General features: G+C 41.5%; 1 pseudogene; it reads right to left on the minus strand.

Moving 5' to 3' along the window:
- Window positions 1–18,778: 18,778 nt before the first annotated feature.
- LOC134372552 (ribonucleoside-diphosphate reductase subunit M2-like) lies at window positions 18,779–20,339 on the minus strand (annotated as a pseudogene).
- Between the last annotated feature and the right edge of the window lie 2,782 nt (window positions 20,340–23,121).

The raw sequence follows: 23,121 nt of genomic DNA on the forward strand, positions 1-23,121 counted from the left end.
ATAGTCTCTCAGTGTGGTTTTAATTTACATTTCCATGTCAACTAATAATGTTGAGCTCTGTTCATTTGCTTATTAGCCATTTATGTATCTATTGTGAAATGCCTATTTAAATCTTTCACCCATTTTTAAAGGTTGGGCAGTTTGTCTTCTTTTCACTGAGTTGTAAGAATTCCTTATATATTCTGGATACAAGTACTTTGTCAGATATATGTATTGGGATTTCTGCACCCCCCCACCCCCCATGTGTGACTGTTCTCATTTTCTTAAGTGTCCTTTGAATATTTTAATTTTGATAAAGCCTGATTTATCAATTGTTTTTTTTATAGTTTATGAGATGGGCTAGCGTTTTGAAAAGGGATCAGGCTCTTCCTGATAAGAATTCTGCGGCTATTGTAAGATAAAATAAGAGATAAGAGCTTTTGGTCTATAGGGGTAAAAAAATGTGGGTAGGAATATGGAGGATAGTGGGGAGGAAGGTAAAATTAGATGGGAGTTTCCAAAGGACAGGACTCTGAAGTAGGACAGTGGAAACAATGATGACAGTAGCTGGTATTTACTGAGTGCTTACTATGTTCCAGGCCCTGTTGCAGGATCTTCATGTGTGTTAACTCACGTAATCTTCACAACAGCCCTGTGGAACAGGTACTATTATTATCCCTATTTTACATATAGGGAAACTGAGTCACAGGGTGATTAGTAACTTGCCCAAAGTCGTACAACTAGCCAGTGGCAGAGCGAGGATTGTATATTTGTACAATATAGCTCCTGGCTCTTAACCACTATACTCTGCTATATCTGGTCAAGTAGGGCTGCTGGCTGTTAAGTACCAGGCAAGTAGGGTGAATAAAGCCTGTTGCAGGAGTACTGATTGAGTGTCCGTTTGCCTCCCTGCTAGGGAACTCCCTCAGTCTTGGGCACTGCCCCTCTGTTTGCATCTCCTGTCTCTTGCTCCACCTCTAGCATTTTAATACCTTTTGGCCCATTGGCCCTATTTGTTACCCAGTTCTGAGGGACCTCTTCAGAAGCTCATTGTCCCACACTCACCCCCCACATGCTGATGAGGGCTGGGAGGAGCAAGAGAATTTCAGGCAGGTTCTGTGCTTCCGTTTCTGTAGGTTGGGTTGCTGGCCACTCTTTATCAAGATGTGAAAACACAGTACACAAAGAACATATTTCAAAAGACATCTTGAAAGCTTTTTTTCACTTAATTTTTTAAGACACAAGAAAAACTGTGCATTTTGAGATGATTCTTCCTTCAGAGTGGTATCTGGCATCTTTTTCATAATAGAAAGAATAGCTGTGTCTAAGCATTTGCAGATAAGTAGTTGACAATAACAGAGGAGAGACTAGAAAATGGAAACTGGAAAGGTATTACATATAATTAAAATACTGCTCTCCCCAAAGATTTGAGGTAAAAAACAGACTTCGAGAGGTCCAAAGCCTGAAGCGCTCAAAATGAGAGAGATGAGCTATTGAAATATTAATGAAGGGAAGGGTTTGATAACACTTGAAGCCAAGATGAACTCACTTTTGGTGAAGTTTCAGTGAGACCCCTAGGCTACAATAACCCATATATTTTAAGAGGACTCATCTCTAATGGAAGATCTTTAACTCTCAAATGTGAGCACTTTTTTTTTTTTTACTTTAATAGTTTCAAATTATATTCTTTTCATTACATGGTAATTACACATGACTGAGTTTCATTTTAAGCTACTTATGCCTCATTTTCCTAAATGTCATGCAAAATATATTCACGCATCAAATTAGGAGGGCCCAGCTTTTGAACTGTGGGAACAGTGATCTCCGGTTTTTCTTGTGACATGACTGAGTATAGAACAATTAACTCCAACTAAGTGGAGCAGGTTGAAAGGGTCAAGAACCTTTGACTAGTCGGGCCCATTGGTTTCTATGGAAACCAGAGAGGATGTTTCAAGCAGTGGGGGTGGTTCCAGGTGAATGGTGAACAGTGCTACATAGCATGGTCAGGGCCACACATGTTCCTGTCTGCTTAATAACATGCCTTTCCCAACATTTCAGCTTAATTTACTCATGTTACACAAATATTCTGACTGTCCAGAGCAGGAACAATATACTGGCAAATAATGTGATTGGACATAAAACATGGTAGAATATGATATCAGCAATGCAGCTGGATTCTATCGTTCAGCTACAGTATAAATATCTCATTTTTGCTTTTATTTAATCAGAATAAAGACTAAAAAAAGAGACAAATTCTGGGTATTATCTTTTGCTCAGGAGAGCCTGCACAAAGGGGCAGGAATTCTCACCAGTGAGAGCACACAGGAATGGGAAGGTCAGAGCTGGCACTATCCAGACACCCAGGCAGGATTCACTGGTTCTCAGAGGGCAGGAAGCCAGGCAAGTTATCAGGAGAGAGACACAGGCAGAGATTCAGGTCTCTATGACACAGGGACCAGCATCTAGACTACCTTCTTGTTAGAGCCCCTCAATGCTTCTTTCCGGGGGCCCCCCTAATTCTCCCCGGTTTTAGAGCCTAGGGCAGAGAAGTGAGAGTCAGAACCACAGGCATAGGAAGGAGGACAGCAGGGAGCCTGGCAGCTGCTGATCTGCTCAAGGACAAATGGTCAACATAATAGGATGTCCCACTTACTTCCGTATTCTCATTTCCATCGGCTCACCTCCCAGCTAATGTGAAGGATGTTTGTTTATATTTAGTTTTCTTACTCACCTAATAATGGCAGCAAGGGTAGATTTTCAAAGATTTTCAGCCAATCCAAAAACTCAATTGTGAGAAACTGAGATGCAAGGGTGTGGAGTTGTGGGGAGGGATTGAGGAAACCCAGCTGGATGCTACAGGCCTTTGGCACCCAGTGTAAGACTCTACTGCTCCTTTGGACACTGTCCTCTACAAAGCCTGCCTATGTAATATCTCTGGACCAGTGCAATCTTTCTGTGTTTCAGAGCAGCTGGGACCTGCCCCACCTGTGAGATCACCTCATCCCTCTAATGACCATAATTGCTGAATCCTTTTGCCAGCCTTAGCCCAGCCTTGGTAATGGTGAGGAATGGAGGCTTGACACCAGCCAGTCCACGATGTCTTAAGGAACCCTCAAAAGCATAGAGCGCTCACTAGGTTGCTGTGGTTGGGGGGGAGGTAGGGGGTGGTGGCAAAGAAGCCAAAGATGTGGTCACGGCTCTTCTGTGATTTGACACAGACTTGAGGAGCACGGTGTTGAGAGAATGCATGGTATATATTGTCATTTAGCAGTGCCTCCAAAAGATAGCCCCACACCCTGACGATATCAAAAAGAAAAAAAGTTTCCAAATTATAGGAAAAAAATAATATGAAGAGATACTATCCCCTCCAGGAAGTGGAGCTTTGTACAAAACAGAAAAGGACTTCCTGCCCTCCAACAGACACAGCACATGCCAGGGTGGACACCTTTGCCCTCTAGGCTGGGTGCCTGTATCTAGGACAGCTTTACAACCATATGTGGTGGCTCTGTCCATGATCTTCATAACCCGGCCTCGAATTTTCCTTCTGGCATCATCTCCCACTGCTCCCTTCTTTGTTGTGGGACCATCAGACAAATACATGTTAACAGACAAAGAGCATCAAATAGACCAAAACTGAAATAACCCAAATATCCAACAGGAGAAAAGATAAATGGAAGTTAGAATAGTGGTTGTCTTAGGGTGGGGGTTATAATTGACTGGGAAACCGGTTTGCTGTCAGAACCCATTGATCTGAGTGGTGGTTATGTGGGTCTACATATGCGTAAAACTCCATTGAGCTGTGCACTTAAGCGTCATGCACATTACACATTTTATTCATGTTATATCTCAATTTTGAATATTTTAAAAAGCTTCTGTCAGCTTTTTATTATATTTTTATTTATTATATTTTTATTTTTAGATACTGCAAAATAATATATTAACACCTCCACCATGCCACTAGCTCTGCAGGCCCCATATCTCCTGCCCCCGTTCTCTACCTGGTCCAAGTCCTATAGGGTGTTTCCCCCCAGTAATATTTAAGCCTCGTTTTTGTTTTTAAATATTGTGAAATGTAACACTCCCTCGTAAAAGTGTACGAAACATAAACTCACAGCTCCCTGAATTATTATAAAGCAAATATCCGAGTAATCAACACCCAGATCAAGAAATAGAACATTCCCTGCACTTCAGCATCATCTCTTCCCACTTCAGCTCCCGCTTCCTGAAAGATCTTTCCTAATTACAGTCTTCTCCCTCCATCATTCTGGCTTTTATGGAACCCACTTCCCAGCTTTTCCTTTTTTCCTTTTTACCACATAGGAATGCAGCCCTACGTTCTCGAGTTTTGTTTTGCCTGTTTTGAACCATATATAAAAGGAATCATACAGGATATACTCTTGGGTTTTCTTCTTTGGCTCAATTTTACAGTGTGAGAATCATGTAGTTTGCTGTGTGTAACTGTAGTTAGTCCGCTTGTATAGATTTCCACTGTCTAAATATATGTTATTATCCACTGATGGACATTTGGGTTATTTCTAATTTTTGGTATTTATGAATACTGCTTCTGTGAACATTCTTTTGCATATCTCCTGCACTGTATGTACATGTTGGGCACAAACATTGGAATGGAATTTTGGGGTCTTAGGGTATGCATATCGTCAACTTTAATAAATACAGCAAGCCAGTGAGTGTAGCAATTTACACTTCCACCAGCAGTGTATCTTATACGCTGCAGCTGTTCTGTATCTACACCAATGCTTGGTATTATTGGTCTTTTAAATTTTAGTCATTCTATGACCCAGCTATCCCACTGTTGGGAATATACCCAGAGGAATGGAAATCATCAAGTCGAAGGTATACCTGTTTCCCAATGTTCATCGCAGCACTCTTTACAATAGCCAAGAGTTGGAACCAGCCCAAATGTCCATCATCAGATGAGTGGATACGGAAAATGTGGTATATCTACACAATGGAATACTACTCAGCTATAAAAATGAATGAAATACTGCCATTTGCAACAACATGGATGGACCTCGAGAGAATTATATTAAGTGAAACGAGTCAGGCACAGAAAGAGAAATACCACATGTTCTCACTTACTGGTGGGAGCTAAAAATAAATAAATAAATTCACACACACACACACACACACACACACACACACACACACACACACACACACAAAACCGGGGGGGTGGAGAAGATATAACAACCACAATTACTTGAAGTTGATACAACAAGCAAACAGAAAGGACATTGTTGGGGGGGAGAGGGGGAGGGAGAAGGGAGGGAGGTTTTGGTGATGGGGAGTAATAATCAGCCACAATGTATATCGACAAAATAAAATTAAAAAAAAAAATTTTAGTCATTCTGGTGGGTATAAATGGTTTTAATTTGTGTTTTCATGATGGTTAGTGAGATTGAACACCTTTTCATATGTTTACTGGCCATTTTCTATCCTCTATTGCAAAGTGCTTGTTTGAGTCTTTTGCTCATTTGTCTGCTGTGTGCTCTGTCTTTTTCTTTGCTTATTCTGGACACACACACACATAGTCAGCTCTTTATGTATAATATGGATATAATTAATGCTCTTTGTCAGTTACATGTACTGCGAATAGCTCCACTGCTCAGAGGGCTGTCATTCTAACATCATTCTTTAATAAAGAGAACTTTCTAATTGTTATGTGGCCAAATTTATCAGTCTTTTCCTTACTGTTAGTATAGAGTCCACCATTAATATTTTCTTCTACTGGCTTTATCACTTAACTACACATCTTTTCATTTCTCTAGCCATTGATTAATTTATTTTATTTTGGTCAATTTTAAAGTAAATTGCAGATATTAGTATATTACCCCAAGATAATCTGCATGTATATTATTATCTAGAATTCACTATTTGCTTATAATTCTTTATTTAGATTTAAAATTTCTAGTCATTTAAGTGCAGATGGGATTTCCCATAATGTGTGTACATTAGCTCAACTTTGATGCATATGTAACTCAAAATCCCTATCAAATTATAGAATATTGCTATCACCCAGAAAGTTCTCTTACAGCCTTAACAGTCATTCTCTACCTACGCACCTTAGAGACAACCACTCCTCTGATTTTTTTCCACCATAGATTAATTTTACCTGTATTATGATTTCATATAAATGGAATTATACAGCATTTAATTTTTTAAGGCTTTTTTCATTTAGCATAATGTTTTGACATCTACCCATGTTGTTGCCTGTATCAATAGTTCATTCTTTTTTTTTATTACTGAGTAGTATTCCATTTATATATGAACTACAGTTTATTTGTTTGTTATCTTATTGATGGACATCTGAGCTGCATTGCTGACAAAAATGAGAATTCCCAAGTGATGGTGATGCTGGTGCTGGGGTCTCAGGGCCCGCACTTTGGGGATTGCTATGGTCAGGCTGTAGGAAGGTCAATCTGGGGTATTGACAGATGGAGGTGGCCATAGGAGAGATTGGAACAGAGAGGAGGGGTTGTGGAAACTGGTGTGTGACATTCGGGCAGAGACCTGCACAAAGGTTTTGACAGCAGGAATGAGTGAGAAGGGGTCACGTGGTGAGCAATTTCTTTTAGACTCAGTTATCATTACAATTATCATTACTACACAAAATAACAAAAATATCTTATCAAGTGCACATTTTTATTGGAAATGCATCTCTTAATGAGATGGGACTTTAAATATTTTTCATCTATTTACTTATATATACGTGGGTGAGTATATATATCTTTTGCTATGTTTCAGCATTGATTCTTTTTATTTTAGATTTTTTATGATCAAAAGCACTGAGAAACTTTTTAAGAACTAAATAAGTAGATGAAAGTTTAGTTATATAAATGTCATTTAATTAGTAATCTGCCAAAAAAATCACATAGTGATTTATCATCAAAATTGCTTTTAATGATTTATCAGCTGATATTTGATTGGTTCCTAGTGATGGTCTCAACAGCTATGCCAACACTTTGAGTTGTTCCTTTGCTTTGGCACCCTAGAGATTTTCATACTCTTGGGGAAATGCACCACAGTGGGAGACTAGGGGTTGTGGAATAGGAAGTGGGAAAAGAAAAGCACCAGCATAATCCTTCTAATATCAATTCATTCGCAGGCCATTTATGTTTAGGAAAGGGAACACGAGAAATTGAGGCTTCTTCTACAGCTCTTTGCCTGGATACCCTTTAGAAAGTTTTCAGTACTCTTGGAAGTATATATTCCACATGTGCCTGCTTTCTGTTCCTACCTCTTCAGCCCACCTTCTTGGTCTTGCACAGGCTTCACTTCTAGAAGCCCGAAGACACCATCAGGGGTTCCCTGGGGTACTGCCCTGTGCTCTTCTCTTGTTCCATGCTACCCCCTCCATGGGTGATTTCAATCTCTTACAAGACTTCAGAACTGTAAATATGTTATGACTCCTAATTTCCAGCTGAAACATCTCTCCTAAGCTCCAGACCCACTGGACCACCTCCTTTGAAATTTCCATAGGTACCTCAAGCTCAACATGTCCTAAGCTGATCTCCTCCTCAGCAAATGTGCCCTTCTTGGGTTTCTTCTCTCAGCGAGTGTGTCCCTTACCTACTAACTCCTCCAGTTTCCTCATTCCCATGTCATTGGTCCATGAGCTTTGGCTTCTTTAATGACTCTCAGATCCATCTTTTCCTCTCCATCCTCATGACCTCTACCTTAATTTGGTAGAGAGGTCCCAAGCACATCTCCCCTCATTACCAAAGCATTATGCAATTACAAAAGCATCATTTTTTTTAAAAATTTTATTTTGTCGATATACATTGTGGCTGATTATAGCTCCCCATCACCAAAACCTCCCTCCCTTCTCCCTCCCCCCCCCAACAATGTCCTTTCTGTTTGCTTGTCGTATCAACTTCAAGTAATTGTGGTTGTTATATCTTCTTCCCTCCCCCAGTTTTGTGTGTGTGTGTGTGTGTGTGAATTTATATATTAATTTTGAGCTCCCACCAGTAAGTGAGAACATGTGGTATTTCTCTTTCTGTGCCTGACTCGTTTCACTTAATATAATTCTCTCAAGGTCCATCCATGTTGTTGCAAATGGCAGTATTTCATTCGTTTTTATAGCTGAGTAGTATTCCATTGTGTAGATGTACCACATTTTCCGTATCCACTCATCTGATGATGGACATTTGGGCTGGTTCCAACTCTTGGCTATTGTAAAGAGTGCTGCGATGAACATTGGGGAACAGGTATACCTTCGACTTGATGATTTCCATTCCTCTGGGTATATTCCCAACAGTGGGATAGCTGGGTCGTATGGTAGATCTATCTGCAATTGTTTGAGGAACCTCCATACCATTTTCCATAGAGGCTGCACCATTTTGCAGTCCCACCAACAATATATGAGAGTTCCTTTTTCTCCGCAACCTCGCCAGCATTTATCGTTCAGAGTCTTTTGGATTTTAGCCATCCTAACTGGGGTTAGATGGTATCTCAATGTGGTTTTGATTTGCATTTCTTGGATGCTGAGTGATGTTGAGCATTTTTTCATATGTCTGTTGGCCATTTGTATATCTTCCTTAGAGAAATGCCTACTTAGCTCTTTTGCCCATTTTTTAATTGGGTTGCTTGTTTTCTTCTTGTAAAGTTGTTTGAGTTCCTTATATATTCTTGATATTAATCCTTTGTCAGATGTATATTTTGCAAATATTTTCTCCCACTCTGTTGGTTGTCTTTTAACTCTGTTAATTGTTTCTTTTGCTGTGCAGGAGCTTTTTAGTTTGATATAATCCCATTTGTTTATTTTTCCTTTGGTTGCCCGTGCTTTTGGGGTGGTATTCATGAAGTCTGTGCCCAGTCCTATTTCCTGAAGTGTTTCTCCTATGTTTTCTTTAAGAAGTTTTATTGTTTCAGGGTGTATATTTAAATCCTTAATCCATTTTGAGTTGATTTTAGTATACGGTGAGAGGTATGGATCTAGTTTCAATCTCCTGCATATGGATATCCAGTTATCCCAGCACCATTTGCTGAAGAGGCAGTCCCTTCCCCAGTGAATAGGCTTGGTGCCTTTGTCAAAGATCAGATGGCAGTAAGTGTGTGGGTTGATTTCTGGATTCTCTATTCTATTCCATTGGTCAGTGTGTTTGTTTTTATGCCAGTACCATACTGTTTTGGTTATTATAGCTTTGTCGTATAGCTTAAAGTCAGGTAGTGTTATGCCTCCAGCTTTACTTTTTTATGCTCAGCATTGCTTTGGCTATGCGTGGTCTTTTATTGTTCCATATAAATGTCTGGATAGTTCTTTCCATTTCTGAGAAAAATGTCTTTGGAATTTTGATGGGGATTGCATTGAATTTGTATATCACTTTGGGTAGTATGGACATTTTCACTATGTTGATTCTTCCAATCCAAGAGCATGGGATATCTTTCCATCTTCTTGTATCCTCTCTAATTTCTCTCAGCAGTGGTTTGTAGTTCTCATAGAGATTTTTCACCTCCTTGGTTAACTCAATTCCTAAGTATTTTATTTTTTTGGTGGCTATTGTAAATGGGCAGGCTTTCTTGATTTCTCGTTCTGCATGTTCACTATTGGAGAAAAGAAACGCTACTGATTTTTGTGTGTTGATTTTGTATCCTGCTACTGTGCTGAAATCATTTATCAATTCCAGCAGTTTTTTTGTGGAGGTTTTAGGCTGTTCGATATATAGGATCATGTCATCTGCAAACAGTGACAGTTTGACTTCCTCTTTTCCAATGTGGATGCCCTTTATTTCCTTCTCTTCTCTGATTGCTCTGGCTAGTACTTCCAACACTATGTTGAATAGGAGTGGTGAGAGTGGGCATCCTTGTCTAGTTCCTGTTCTTAAAGGAAAAGCTTTCAGCTTTTCCCCATTCAGGATGATATTGGCAGTGGGTTTGGCATATATGGCTTTAATTATGTTGAGATACTTTCCCTCTATACCTAACTTATAGAGGGTCTTTGTCATGAATGAGTGCTGAACTTTATCAAATGCTTTTTCAGCATCTATAGAGATGATCATATGGTCCTTGTACAAAAGCATCCTAACCAGGCTCCATAATTTCCAGTCCTTTCCCACCCAGACTTGCCTCTGTTCCTAGACTGTTCTTTCTTTCTTTCTTTTTTTTTTTTTTGAGGATTTTTTAACCTTTATATTTAAAACAACTCATTTAATTATGAGTTTACGTAATTTAATTTTCCTTTTTTTATTCGAAATATTTTGACATTTACTTGTGCATATTTGTGGGGTACAGTGTGTTGTTTCAGTACATGCATATACTGCACAATGATCCACTTAGGGTGGATAGCACAGGTTTGTGCCTATTACTGGACTGTTCTTTCTAAAATGCAGACCTGGGAGAATCAGTGCCTTGCTTCAAACCCCATTGCCCACAGGATAAGGTCTACTCTCCTCGGCATGGCTTAAAGACTCTTTATGACCTGGCTCCTGCCCACCTCTAGTCTTTTCTCCTCTGATTGTTGACTGGATTTTGCTTCAGTTGAAACACTTGGAGCTCCCCCCAGCTTCTGTTCCCTCTGCCTGGATCATCTATCTGTACTCCCTTCTCAGCCTGGTAAAGTCCTACATGTGTAAAGCATCAGCTCCATTGTAATCTCATCTGGGAGGCTTTCCAACGCACCCCGTGTTCCTCTCAGTCAGAGCACTTGGCATATGGCATTATGATTTGCATGCATTTGGCTGTCTTCCTTACTAGACTGTGAGCAAATCAAGAGCCACATCTTCCCTCCCAAACCTCCAGTGCCTTAGCAAAGGGCTGTCACAAACAAGGATCTCCTTATAATATGAAGGACGTTTGTAGCAAACACAGCCATTCTGATTTGCAGGTGTTTCCCAATGAAGAGTTACCAGAGGTCCAGTCCAAGCCTTTGGTAATGATGACTAAAGTACTTCCTCATACAATATTAAGCACAGACAGAAGAGGCTCTTAGCCTGTAAAGGCTTTGGTTCCTCTGCTGCAATCCCACTTGATAACACGAGATGGCGCCCTGTGGCGGCCTGTTGGGTTAGGCTCTAGACATTTTTCCTGGGTCATCAGGCTGTCTAGCCCAGCAACATCAGGAGCCCCAATAATGCAGAGTCAGTGATGAGACTGATACCCAATTTATTTGTTATGATGAATGGAGCTATCAAATGGTGGCATTTAGTTGTTCATGTCCCTATGTGGATTTAAGAAAAATGTGTAAGTAGCATTTTATCTATTTGGAGTCAAATGGCCCTGGGTTTAATGCTGGCTCTGTGACCTGTCAAGTTCTGGGTTTTGGGTTTCTCCTCTGTGAAACCATTAATAATAACTTTTACAAACTTTAAATGAGATGAGGTTTGCAGAGTTCTTGGGATAATTCCTGGCATGTACTAGATGTTTAGTATATATTTTCCCTAAAAGATCCTTATATCACCTTTATACTTCCTTTACACTCATTGCTTTCTATTTTGTTTTATAATAGCTTCTATATATGTGTTCTTGCTACTTCTAGTCTGGGAACTCCCTGAGGTCAGGACTAGTCTGATTTTTCTCTATCTTCCACAGCCAGTTCAGTACTAGATACACAGCAGGAGTTCAATAAATATTCAATGAAAGGGTGATGAATGAATATAGTGTGTATTGGCACCTTCCCCGCATGTCTTCTTCCTGGGCCAGAAAAAAAAGCTGAGCTATTCAGATCTAAAGTCTTTGATATTTTTGCATAAAACACACCATGGGGAAAATCTGGTAAAACCTGAACTGGTGTTTTTGTCCTCGGTAATGCCAGTGGCTTGTCTGCGTATAGGGACCAAACACCTGGAGAGTTTGGACAAAGCCGTGCAGTCTGCCTGCAGTCATGTGGTTAAGAGGACCACCTGCCTGGGGTAGACTTGCTTGGCTGTGGAGAGGAACACAGACCCTTGGAGTGGCCACATCATCCCCTATTGTGGGCAGGAGCCAGAAGGCTGGGACTGTTGCCCTGGGCTTGGCTGGCAGGGAGGACACAGAGACAGAAAGGGTGGTGGGCTGGGATAGCCCTCCCTCAATTTATGCTTATGTCTGACTCTCTGTGATCCTGCCAACCCCTCTATTCCTAGGGGAAGAGATTCAGGCATCTCCCCTGAGAGGCTTTTCCTTGGTCTGGGATGATCAGTACATGTCTTTAGGATTGCCAGCCCATCCAGGTTGGAAAAGGGGAGCAGCCCCAAGTTTCCTTTGGTTAAGGGAACACCTGAGCAGGGACCCTGCACTGTTAACAGTTCACCAGTGGGTGGCAATTGACATGTGAGGAGATGCTTTGTGCACAGGCCGTGGGGTTTCCAAACCACTGCATCGAACCCCACCACTTCCTCAATGTGTCCAAAGTGCTGCAGAACACAATCCACATAATGAAGTATGGAGAAATTACCCCTGACCATTAACTCCTGGACTGAGATCCGTAATGGCAACTCAGTTCTAGGGATAGGGTTTTGCCCCAGGAGGAGGCCCCCTTAAAATCCCCAGCTTGACCAAGAGTTTGAATCTTTTCCTGTCTCCTGTCTATGAATTTTTTCCTTACATGTGAAATAGTTTAATTGCCCTGAGAAATGGGAAGTAGGAATAGAAGATTCTGGAAACCCCCCAGCTTTTCTGATGCTGGAGCACTATGGCTGTTGAGGCTGTCTGTTATGGGGGATGGAGACAAGAATACCAAGGGGAAAGAGAAGCGGGGCTTTCTTTGGAAGGTCACTTTTATTAGACAGAATGGATATCATTCAAGGGTACTAGAAAACAAAGGTCATAAAGACACTCAAATTCAATGGAGCTTCTATTTTTTCAAAGCTTTTTTTTTTAATCATGGAAAATGTTAACATGCAAAATAGAGAGAGTAGTATAATGAACCTGCATGTGCTCCTCACCCAGCTTCACACATTTCCAACATTTTGCCCATTCTTGTTTCATCTCTCCCCAAATATTTTTATTTTATTTTGCTGGAGAAGAAGCAACTCTTTTAATTTATTTTAGGATACTACTAAGCCCTTATACAAATCTAAGATAAAGTCAAAGATAGAATGTATGGGGCTGGGAGGAAATTTGGAAATGTGACTTTCTTAGGTCACAGGTGGAAAAACTGAGGCCCAGAAAGGAAAATGGGCACACGAAGCCTGAGGCTGAGTCTGGGCTGGAAACCAGGCCTTCGAATCCAGGCAATGAAGAGCCATTGAATGTTGCAGCAGAATCTACTATGAAGGAGAGAAAGTGTTACAAGAACCCTGAAAGATCCTAAAGTCCTGAGAGCATGATGAAGCAGCTCACGTTGACAAAGAGCTTTAGCATTTGTAACCCCCCCTCATTCTGATTAGCACATTTGATGCCCAGAACATCTGTGTGCATGATAGGTGTTATTATAAACCCCATAGGAGATTCAGGAAGGTAAAGAGATTTAAGCCAGTGGCAGGACTAGCCTCCAGGTCTCACAGTGTCTTTTCCAGTCCAGGGTCCTTCTCTCTGCTTGGCTGTGTTTCTGCTGGAAGGTGGGATGTTCCACACCTAGGATCCCTGCTTTCTGGAACCCAGTAGGGTTTTTTCTTGCAGTTTTACCCTGAATAGCAAAAACCACAAAGATAATGGCTTTGCAAAGGGAGGAAACCAGTTCTCTTTGGTAAGATCTAGTCATTGCGATACCACTGTGACTTCAGGCTTGGGGCAGGGAGCAGGGAGTTCCTCACCTAGCAGGAACATCTTCTCTGGTATGGCTGGAGGTTCTGCAGGCATCCCCTGGGGATCGAGTATTCCAGAAGGCTTTGGGTATGAAGGGCTGCAGGCTTGATCTGGAGTGAATCTTTCTCTCTCTGCCTGGCTGGGCAGCATCTTGAGTAGCAAGGTGAGGGCCTTCAGCTCTGCCCACGTTGTCCTGCAAAGCACCATATTCACATGTGCTCCAGGCCCAAATATCTCACTTTCAAAGGGACTTGGGACATCAGTGTAGTCAGCAGGGGAGAGGCAGATGCTTTCTACCGTGTCCTTAGGCATGAATGGAGGAGCAGAGGAGCTTTGCGCTGACTGAGGGTTTACTGCAGGCTCATGTCCTGTGCTATGTCCTTTAATGCTTTTTTTGCTTTTTTACAGTAATCCTCAAAATACACTATTGCTGTTACTCATCCCAGTTTACAGAAGCTCAGAGAGGTTAGGAAATTTCCCCAGTGTCTCAGAGTTGGAGAGTAACCAAGCTGGGATTGGAGCTCAGTTCTCTCTGGATCTTTCCACTCTCTGCCAGCTGGCTCCAGAATGCTGAACGTAGATCCCTTCTCTTGGATGCCTCAGCTCTTGGAGGACAAGTCTGTGCCTCCATGACTGTATGAACCTGTGCTCAGGACCACTGCCCTTACGTCTGTCTTCTCCTGACCACTGTCTCCTGCAGCCCTTTGCTAACTCATGCGGCTCTCTATAGCCTACTTCTCTCTACCTCTGACCTCTGTCACCCACATCTCTCAAAACAACTTCTCTGCTGTTGCTTTAGCCCTATTGTATTGCATTAGTCAGGACTTTAGAATTTTCAAGTGACAGATATTCACTGAATGTGATACATTGGATTATTGTTGACAATTCTTCACTCCTTCCCTGTAATGAAATTATAAACCTGTGCCTTTTTTTCCATATAATTTTATAGTACTTCCCACTAGAGTAGGCTGAGTGTATTTCCCAGACCCATTGGCATTGGGCTTAGCCATGTGACTTGCTTTAGCCAGTGGAATGGAGTGGGTGTGACACGGGTAGAGGTTCTACATGTGCTTGTGTAGTTTGGTCTGGTCTCTGGTGCTTCTGCTATCTGCCATGAGAAAAGATGGACAGACTGACAGACAGAGGAACTCAGCAAAATAAGAGCATGTCTTCAGTTATGTCATAAAGTAAAAGAATTATCTGTTGATCTGGACAATATTCCCATCTGCCTCTCATATTGGATTCAGTATGAGAAACACTTGTTGCTGACCAGAACTTCATGCACATCCTGATGCAAAGTTATTCCAACTAGCTCGTAGACCTGCAAGTAAGGAAAATAAATGTTTGTTTCTGTAAACCACTAAGATTTGGGAATTATTTGTTACACAGCATTATCATAGCAATAGCTGACTAACCTCTTACTTAAGCAAAAAAGAGGACTTGATTGGTTAAGATAACTGAAAAGTTTGGCAGTATATCTGGTGCAGATATGGCTCAATTAAGGGGCTCTGTCACTCTCCACATCTCTTCAAATGAGCTTTCTTCACTCATTCATTTATTCATTCAACAAATACTATGTTCCAGGCATTGAGGTAACAGTGGTGAACAAAGAAAGACCTCTTCCTCAGAGAGCTTACATTCTAGTGGGAGAAACAGAAAACAAAAACTTCAAACAAACAAATAAATTATTTATTGTCAGGTGATGATAAATGCTATGAAGAAAATAAGGTGAAGGAAGAACCCATGAAAATACCTGAAGAAGATCATTCCATGCAGCAGGGAACTGTGAGTACAAAGGTCCTGCAGGGCAGGATGTGCATGGCATGTATTAGGAACAGCAAGATGAATGGTGTGGTTGGATGGGGTTGAACAGTGGGAAGGGAGGTAGGAATAAAAGAGAAGCAGCCAAAGCCAGATAGCATGGGCTCTTCTAAGCATGCTGGAGTCTGGATTCTTGTTCTAGTATTGAAGAAGCCTATGCAGGATTTTAAACTGGAGAGTGTCATATATATGACATATATATGTATGTGTATATATATACATGCGTGTGTGTATATATGCACACACACAAGTATATACATACCTTAACAGTACATAAAATGTTCATTTGCATGTAAAGTACCAGTTTTTAAAGTACAAATTTGTACTTATTAAATAGGCATTAAAATCATTGTTAGGTAGATTAAAGTCTTTATTAAATAGACTTTGGTAAGTCTATTTAAGTAGATTTAAGTAGACTTTAAATCAGCTTTGATGTAATGAAATTGACATTTTCTGATTTGATATGACTTGATCTGCCGAGTAGTAACCAAGTATTTGGTGGGGGGCTGAGGGCCTCAGCCATGCCCCCCCAACAAACATGACCAGCCCAGCGAAGATCATGAAGCCACTGCTGGAACCACCCCAGGCTCCTGAGCAGGGGCAGTGGGTGTCTGAGAACCTTAGCCACGCCCCGCTGACGTCTGTACCCAGCCCAGTGATGTCCTCCGTGCTGCTGCCAGAAGCACACTGGGCTCCCAAGCAAGGGTGGGGGGGCCAAGGGCCTCAGCCACACACACCCAATGTCCGCACCCAGCCCTGTGATGACCACCGAGCCATTGCTGGAAATGCCCTGAGCTCCTGACCGAGGGCATTGTGGGGACAAGGGCCTCAGCCATGTTTGCCCCATGTCAGCATCCAGCCCAGCAACAACTGAGCAGCCGCAGGGAGCCCCCTGGTCTTCTCTGTTGGAACAAGGCAGGTGCCATGGCCCTCAACCACAACCCCTCCTTCCTCCTCCTCCCACCCTATCTCCTTCCCCCCTTCCCCCTCCCCTCAACTGCTCTGCAGCAACATCTTAGAAGGTAAAAAAAAAAAAAAAAAAACCAGCAGAGGTAAGTCTTTCCTTAGTGATTACTTTACGTATAAATGGTTAAACCCTCCAAACAAAAGACAGAGATTGGCAGAATGGATTTTTAAAAATACCAATAATCCTACTATATACTATCTACAAGAGACTCACTTCAGATCTAAAGACACAAATAAGTTGAAAGTGAAAGGATGAAAAAAGATATTCCATGCAAATAATAAACAAAAGAGAGCAAGGGTGGCTATCCTAATATCAGGCAAAATAGACTTTACATCAAAAACTGTGCCAAGAGATAAAGGACATTGTATATTGAAAAAAAAAGGTCAATTCATCTAAAAGATAAGACAATTATAAACATACGTATGTACATACACCAAAAAAACAGAGCTCCCAAATATATGAAGGGATCACTGACAGAATTGGAAGGAGAAATAGTTTTACAAGAGTAAAGACTTAAATACCCTGCTTGGAAAAAAAAATCATTATTAAGTAGATTAAAGTCTTTATTAAATAGACTTTGATAAGTCTTTTTAATAATTAGACTTTAAATCAGCTTTGATGTAATGAAATTGACATCTTCCAAATTGATATGACTCAATCTGCCTAGTAGTAACCAAATATTTAATCTTTAGTTTGAGTGTTTCAGTGACTAGTTTATGGGTCTTCCTTATAGGCAAGATTGCTGACAGTGCAGCTACAGAAAAGTCATCAACGGTCATCCTGCTTGCCAAAGCCAAACACTGTCAACACTTCCATTCTCAGAGCTGTATAAAAACATAATAATCTACCATTTCATACAGGATTGGTTTTGAGGTAGTTTCAAAGATGCCAATAATGCACATTTTCCCTGTTATAGTCAATTCATGGTTTAGCTTTTAATACATTTAAAGTGGCTGTGTGTATGTGTTTGAGAGAGAGAGAGAGGAATCCAGCAAAATAAAAGCATGTCTTCAGTTATTTTATAAGATAAAAGAACTATCTGTTTCACTGGACATTATTATCACGTTCTGTTATTTTTTTACTTTCTTCTCCAAAACCTTAGTCTTTCCTCTCAATGAAATATTCTTCATAAAGTCAAATGGATGTGATCCAGTAATTCTACTTCTAGTAACATACTCAAAAGAATGGAAAGCAGGGACTCAAACTGATATTTGTACACCAGTGTTCACAGCAGCGTTCTTCACAGTAGTGAAAGGGTGGAAGCAACCCAGGCGTCCATCAGTGGATGAATGGGCAAACAACATGTGGTATATACATACGATGGGGTGTTATTTAGCCTTAAAAAGAAAAGAAATTCTGACACACACTACAATGCGGATGAGCCTTGGAGACATTATGCTAAGTGAAATAAGCCAAACACAAAAGCATAAATTCTGCATAATTCCACTCACATCCAAATTCATAGAGACAGAAAGTAGAATGGTGGTTGCCTGGGGCTGGGGAGGGGAATGGAGAGATACAGTTTAATGGGAACAGGGTTTCAGTTTGGGGAGTTGAAAATGTACTGGGGGAGGATGGTGGTTGCACAACAGTGTGAATGGACAGTGGTCCCTCCCCTTATCTGTGGTTTCAGTTACCTGGAGTCACTGAGGTCTGAAAATATGACATCACTTCTCTTATGCTTTGAGGCCATTATTAAGTAAACTAATGGTGATGTGACCACAAGCACGGCAATACAGGACAGTCCCTCTGATAACCCAGACAGCTACTAAGTGACTAAGGGCCACCGGACAGAACAGGACAGCGTGAGATTTCATCCTTCTACTCAGAACAATACACAATTCAAACTTCTTGTTGACTTCTGGAAGTTTCTATGTACGTCACAATTTGTTTGTCATTCACTTCTCATCATGTAGGCATGTTATCACCTCACATCACCACAAGCAGAGGAAGCGTGAGTACAGTACAAGGAGATGTTTTGAGAGAGAGAGAGACCACAGTCACATAGCTGTCATTACAGGATATTGTTATAATTGTTCTATTTATCATGAGTTATTGTTGTTAATCTCTAACTGTGCCTAATTTGTAAATTAAACTTTATCTTAGGTATGTATGTATAGGAAAAAACATAGTGTATATAGTGTTCAGTGCTGTCTGAGGTTTTAAGTATCCACTGGGGGTCTTGGAACCCCTCTGTGGATAAAGGGGGACTGCTTTACTTAACGAGGCTGAACTGTACATTTAAAAATGGCTAAAGTGATAAATTTTGTTTTCAATGTTTTACCACAAAAAAAGTCAAATGGCTTTACTACTCCAAAACCTTTGCTAAAACCCAGTTCCAGCAAGTCTGTTTGCTACAGATTCCATGCACTGCCTCATTAAAGTGCGATTCATTCCAGTAAATCTAAGGCAGGCCTCAGAAACTTTTGTTCTAAGCCTAATAGCACTGATAATTATTTCATTTACTTTTCACTCTGAAGGTTTGTATAACAGGTGTTCAAATATTAGGTAGGCAAAGCCACAGTGTAAACCTCATCTCTGCTGGTAATTTCATTGGCGAATGGGATCCCAGGAATCAATGCTTGTTACTTGAGGCAGAATGTCGGTACAAAAGCACCAGAAGAGATTTCCTCCACTGCCGCAAAGGCCATTCTCCACCAGTAGCTTCCTGGTCTTCTTCTTTTCACAGGGCATCATTTCAATGATATTGAAGAGAAAGCCTTCCTCTTTGGAATCTTTTACTTAAGTGTCAATAAGGAGACTGTACATTTCAGAATGCATGTTGTCCATGTCTCCTGGGAAGCCATAGAAACACCATGCTTCTGTAACCTGTACTTTGTGACTAAATCATCTTACCAAGTTTTCATGTCCAGCTCCATCACTTGCTGCAACGAAGCCGGAACCAGCGATATAAAATCTCTTTCCATAGGCTTCAGGGCTTCCAGGGCTGGGTATCCTGGAATAGATCTACCTTCTCATCTGTCCAACAGGAAACCTCAGCCAGATGTCACAGTATTCGATAGGGAAGGTGGAGCATAGCTGTGATTTTCTCTCATCTTCCACACAGCTCATCTTCCATGCAGGTGGCAGGTACTTTAGTTTTAACGGGCTCTGAAAACTCCTGGCAAATCTTCCTCTTGCTCTTATTCCTTATCTGCCAGGCTGAGCCCTCTTCTGGGGGTGGGGGGCTGCTACTGCTGGTGGTTAGGTGACAGTGGCAAGCAGGGTGTGGGTAAAGAGAATGATGGCATGAGGGAGGGGCAGGGGTGTGCGTGCAAATGGAATAAAGGGAATTGGTGGTCCTGAAAGACGTAGGTTGTTGGGAAAGAATAGAAGCAGAGATGCTGGTTGGCGGACCACTGAATTTTTTATGGCAAGAGATGGTGGTGGTTTGGACTAGGATTGGTAGCAGTGAAAGTGGTGAGAAATGGTCAGATTTGGGATATATTTTGAAGACAGTTTTTAGGGTATGCTGATAGATCAGCTATGGGATGTAAGATAAACAGAGAAGACAAGCAAGTATTCTGAGTGGTTTGAACAGGGTGGGTGGTGATGCCTTTCCACAGATGAGGAACATTGTGGGAGGAGTAGGTTGGAGGAAGGTGGGAAATTAAGAGTTCAGTCTGGACATGTTAGGTTTGTGATGCCTGTTAGATATTCAAGTGGAGAGGTCAGGTAGGAAGTTGGATGTATGAGTCTAGAGTTTGGAGAAAGGCATGCTGGAGATACAGACTGGGTGGGAACAAGAAGCCTTAGAATTCTGCATGTTCTGGATCAGATCACACCACTCCACACCTACCACATCTACACTAGTAGGAGTCAACAACAAAGTCCAGAAGTTTCTCTGATATCTCACATCACCATCAGCCAGAGTTAAGAAGGTCATGCCTCGACAGGAACAAATTTGATAGAAGGGTGGGGATAAAGGGTTAATTGGAGTAGGTTCCAGGGAGAATGTGATGGGAGGAAATGGGGACAGAAAGTATAGAAAATTCTTGTAAGAAGGAGAAAAATATGGTAGCAGCTATCAGGGGATGAAAGTCAAGGGAGATTTTTTTCCTTTTAAGATGAGAGGAATTCCAAAGTATTTATCTTGCTGATGGAAATGTTCCAGTAGTTAGGAACAAACCTGGTGGTCTAGGAAACTGTGGAGAGAATTGCAGAAGCAAGTCCTGTGCAAGAAGGTGAGGGAGCCAGTACCTTCACTGTCGAGGAGCGTGGGGGTTGGAGGGAGTGCCAAGGACAGTCCCACCCATACCACATGAGACTGTGCCCCCAGGAGAGTGCACTTCTGTTAACCAGAAGAAGAGAAGGGGTGCTGGGAAGGGAGAAACACAGGAAGCTCACCATACATCAGCTCACTACAGCAGCCATTCACTCTACTATGAACAGTGTTTCCTTCTCAGGAATCTTTTATCCCAACCCCCTTTTAAGAATTTTCTCAGTAGAGCCAAACCCTATTCTCCCAATGGCACTGTGTTTGGGAAATATATTTGTCTGAAGCCCTTTCATCAGAGATGACAAAAAGAACAATTTATTGGAAGGGCTCTTAGATGTTTCAGTACCCAAATATGGGATGGAAGATTTCAACCAAGGGCTTGAAGACCACCAGGACTCTCCCTGCTACCCCTGTCATCTCTTCTTCTTTCTGCTTATGGACTCCATGCACTTTTACCAACTTCCTTCCCAAAGTGAGACACCCAAGAGTCATGAAAACTCTTGGGCCTCATATGAAGAACTTGCACTCTGGAGAGGATTGAATCATCCTAGCTTTGCTATGAAAATTAAAAATCTTGAGGGAGGGCTATGATTGGCTCTGGTTGGGTCAAATACCTACTCCTGGATTAACTGGAATCAGTGGTTGGAGGGTTTTGTAGCAATCTGATACCTCCAAATGGAACATTATGATTGAAGTGGGTAAATAGAAAGTTTCTCAGAAAAAGGGAAATGCTGTTTCTAAAAGATGGGAAGAGTGCAGGGCAGATGAACAATAGATGTTCACTACAATAACCAGATCAGTGAAGCTCCAGTTTTTCTTTACAAAGCGAGGGACTTCTTTGGTAGCTGGTGTGACAGTTTGGATTATTCAGCAAATATTCACTGCCCTCCCACTAGAGGATTGGCCACGTGGCAATGTAGATGTGGTAGGTGTGGAGTGGTGTGTTTGTCTAAGGAGTGTGTTAACAGATGTACTTCACAGAGGCTCGAAATGAGCCTCTGTGGTTGGGCTTGTACTGTTGTGTTTCTGCCACTTCCACGAGAAAGGTACATTCCATTGCAGACCACTGGTCCCACAAGAATGAGAGAATGATGATTGGTGTATGGCACTGACTTTGGGGGAAGTTTATTATGCAGCATTAATGTAGCAATAGTCAACTGATATCTGCGACATACTTATGACATTTGAATACTTCTGTTAATAAAAAATCTATATGTGAACATCTACAGCACCTGTATTCATGATAGTCAAAAATGGTAAACAGCACAAATGTGACATCCCCATTACACTGTGTGTTAATGAAACGAAACCTGTATACATGTATCTCTGGATCCCAGCTCAGGGTCTGGAAGGTGGTAAGTGCTTAGCAAGGTTTGTTGGGCAGCTGGCTGAGTGCGTGGTCAGGAGGATGGGCAAACTGATTGTGGCATACCCACACGGTGGGATATATTACTCAGTCATGAAGAGGAGAAAACTATTGATGTATTCAACAACGTGGATGGGTCTCAAAATCATTATGCTAAGTAAAAGAAGCTAGACATAAAAGAGTACAAATTGGTTGATTTCATTTATATGAAATTCAAGACAAGCAGATCAATGGTTGCCTATGGCCAGGGGGTCATATGACACTGACTGCAAAGGGGAATGAGGAAACGTTTTGGAGTGGTGGGAATGTTTTATATCTTGGTATGGATGTTTACACTTGTATGTACATCTGGCAAAACTCACTGAAGTGTGTACTTAAAGTGGATGGATCTTATTGTTTGAAAATTGCACCTCAACAAGGATGATGATTAAAAAACAAACTCCTTTTCCTGGCTCCAGTTTCCCCAGGAACCAATCCACTATACATGGTACTGTCCAAATAATCTTCCTAAAATGCAGATCTAACCATGTTATTTTCCTGCTTACCACCCTTTAAAGTTTCCTTCTATTTTTCATAGTTCCAAAGTCCTAACCCAGGACGAAGGCTGCTATGACCTGAATTCTGCTCACCTCTTAGAACTTATCCACAACCCTGGATTCTACATTTCAGCCTCATTGGGAGCATATTTCTTGAATTACACCTGAATATATTTAACAGTGCTGTGCTCTGTGCCTGGGGACATTCTATTTATCCCCTAAGAGCCAGCTTATATGTCAGCTTCCTCTGGGAAGGCCACATTTCCTTTTCCAGGCTGAACTTTCCTGTCATTTTGTATTATGGCCCTTAACATTCTGCAGGTGAATTTTCTGGTGGTCTGTGTCACTCCCTGCCTCCCCCGGCCCCTACCTACCATGTGTTAAATGAAATAAAACCCGTGCATACATATCCCTGGAGCCCAGCTCAAGGCCAGGCATGTGGTAAGTGCTCAGTAAAGTTTGTTGAGCTACTGGCTGAGTGAGTGGCTGTCAGTTGTCTGCACTTTGCTCTTTGGTGGGTTCTGAGGCCTTAACTCTTGCAGACAGT

This window comes from Cynocephalus volans, chromosome 3 (assembly GCF_027409185.1).
Source record: "Cynocephalus volans isolate mCynVol1 chromosome 3, mCynVol1.pri, whole genome shotgun sequence".
In the NCBI taxonomy this organism is placed as follows: domain Eukaryota; kingdom Metazoa; phylum Chordata; class Mammalia; order Dermoptera; family Cynocephalidae; genus Cynocephalus; species Cynocephalus volans.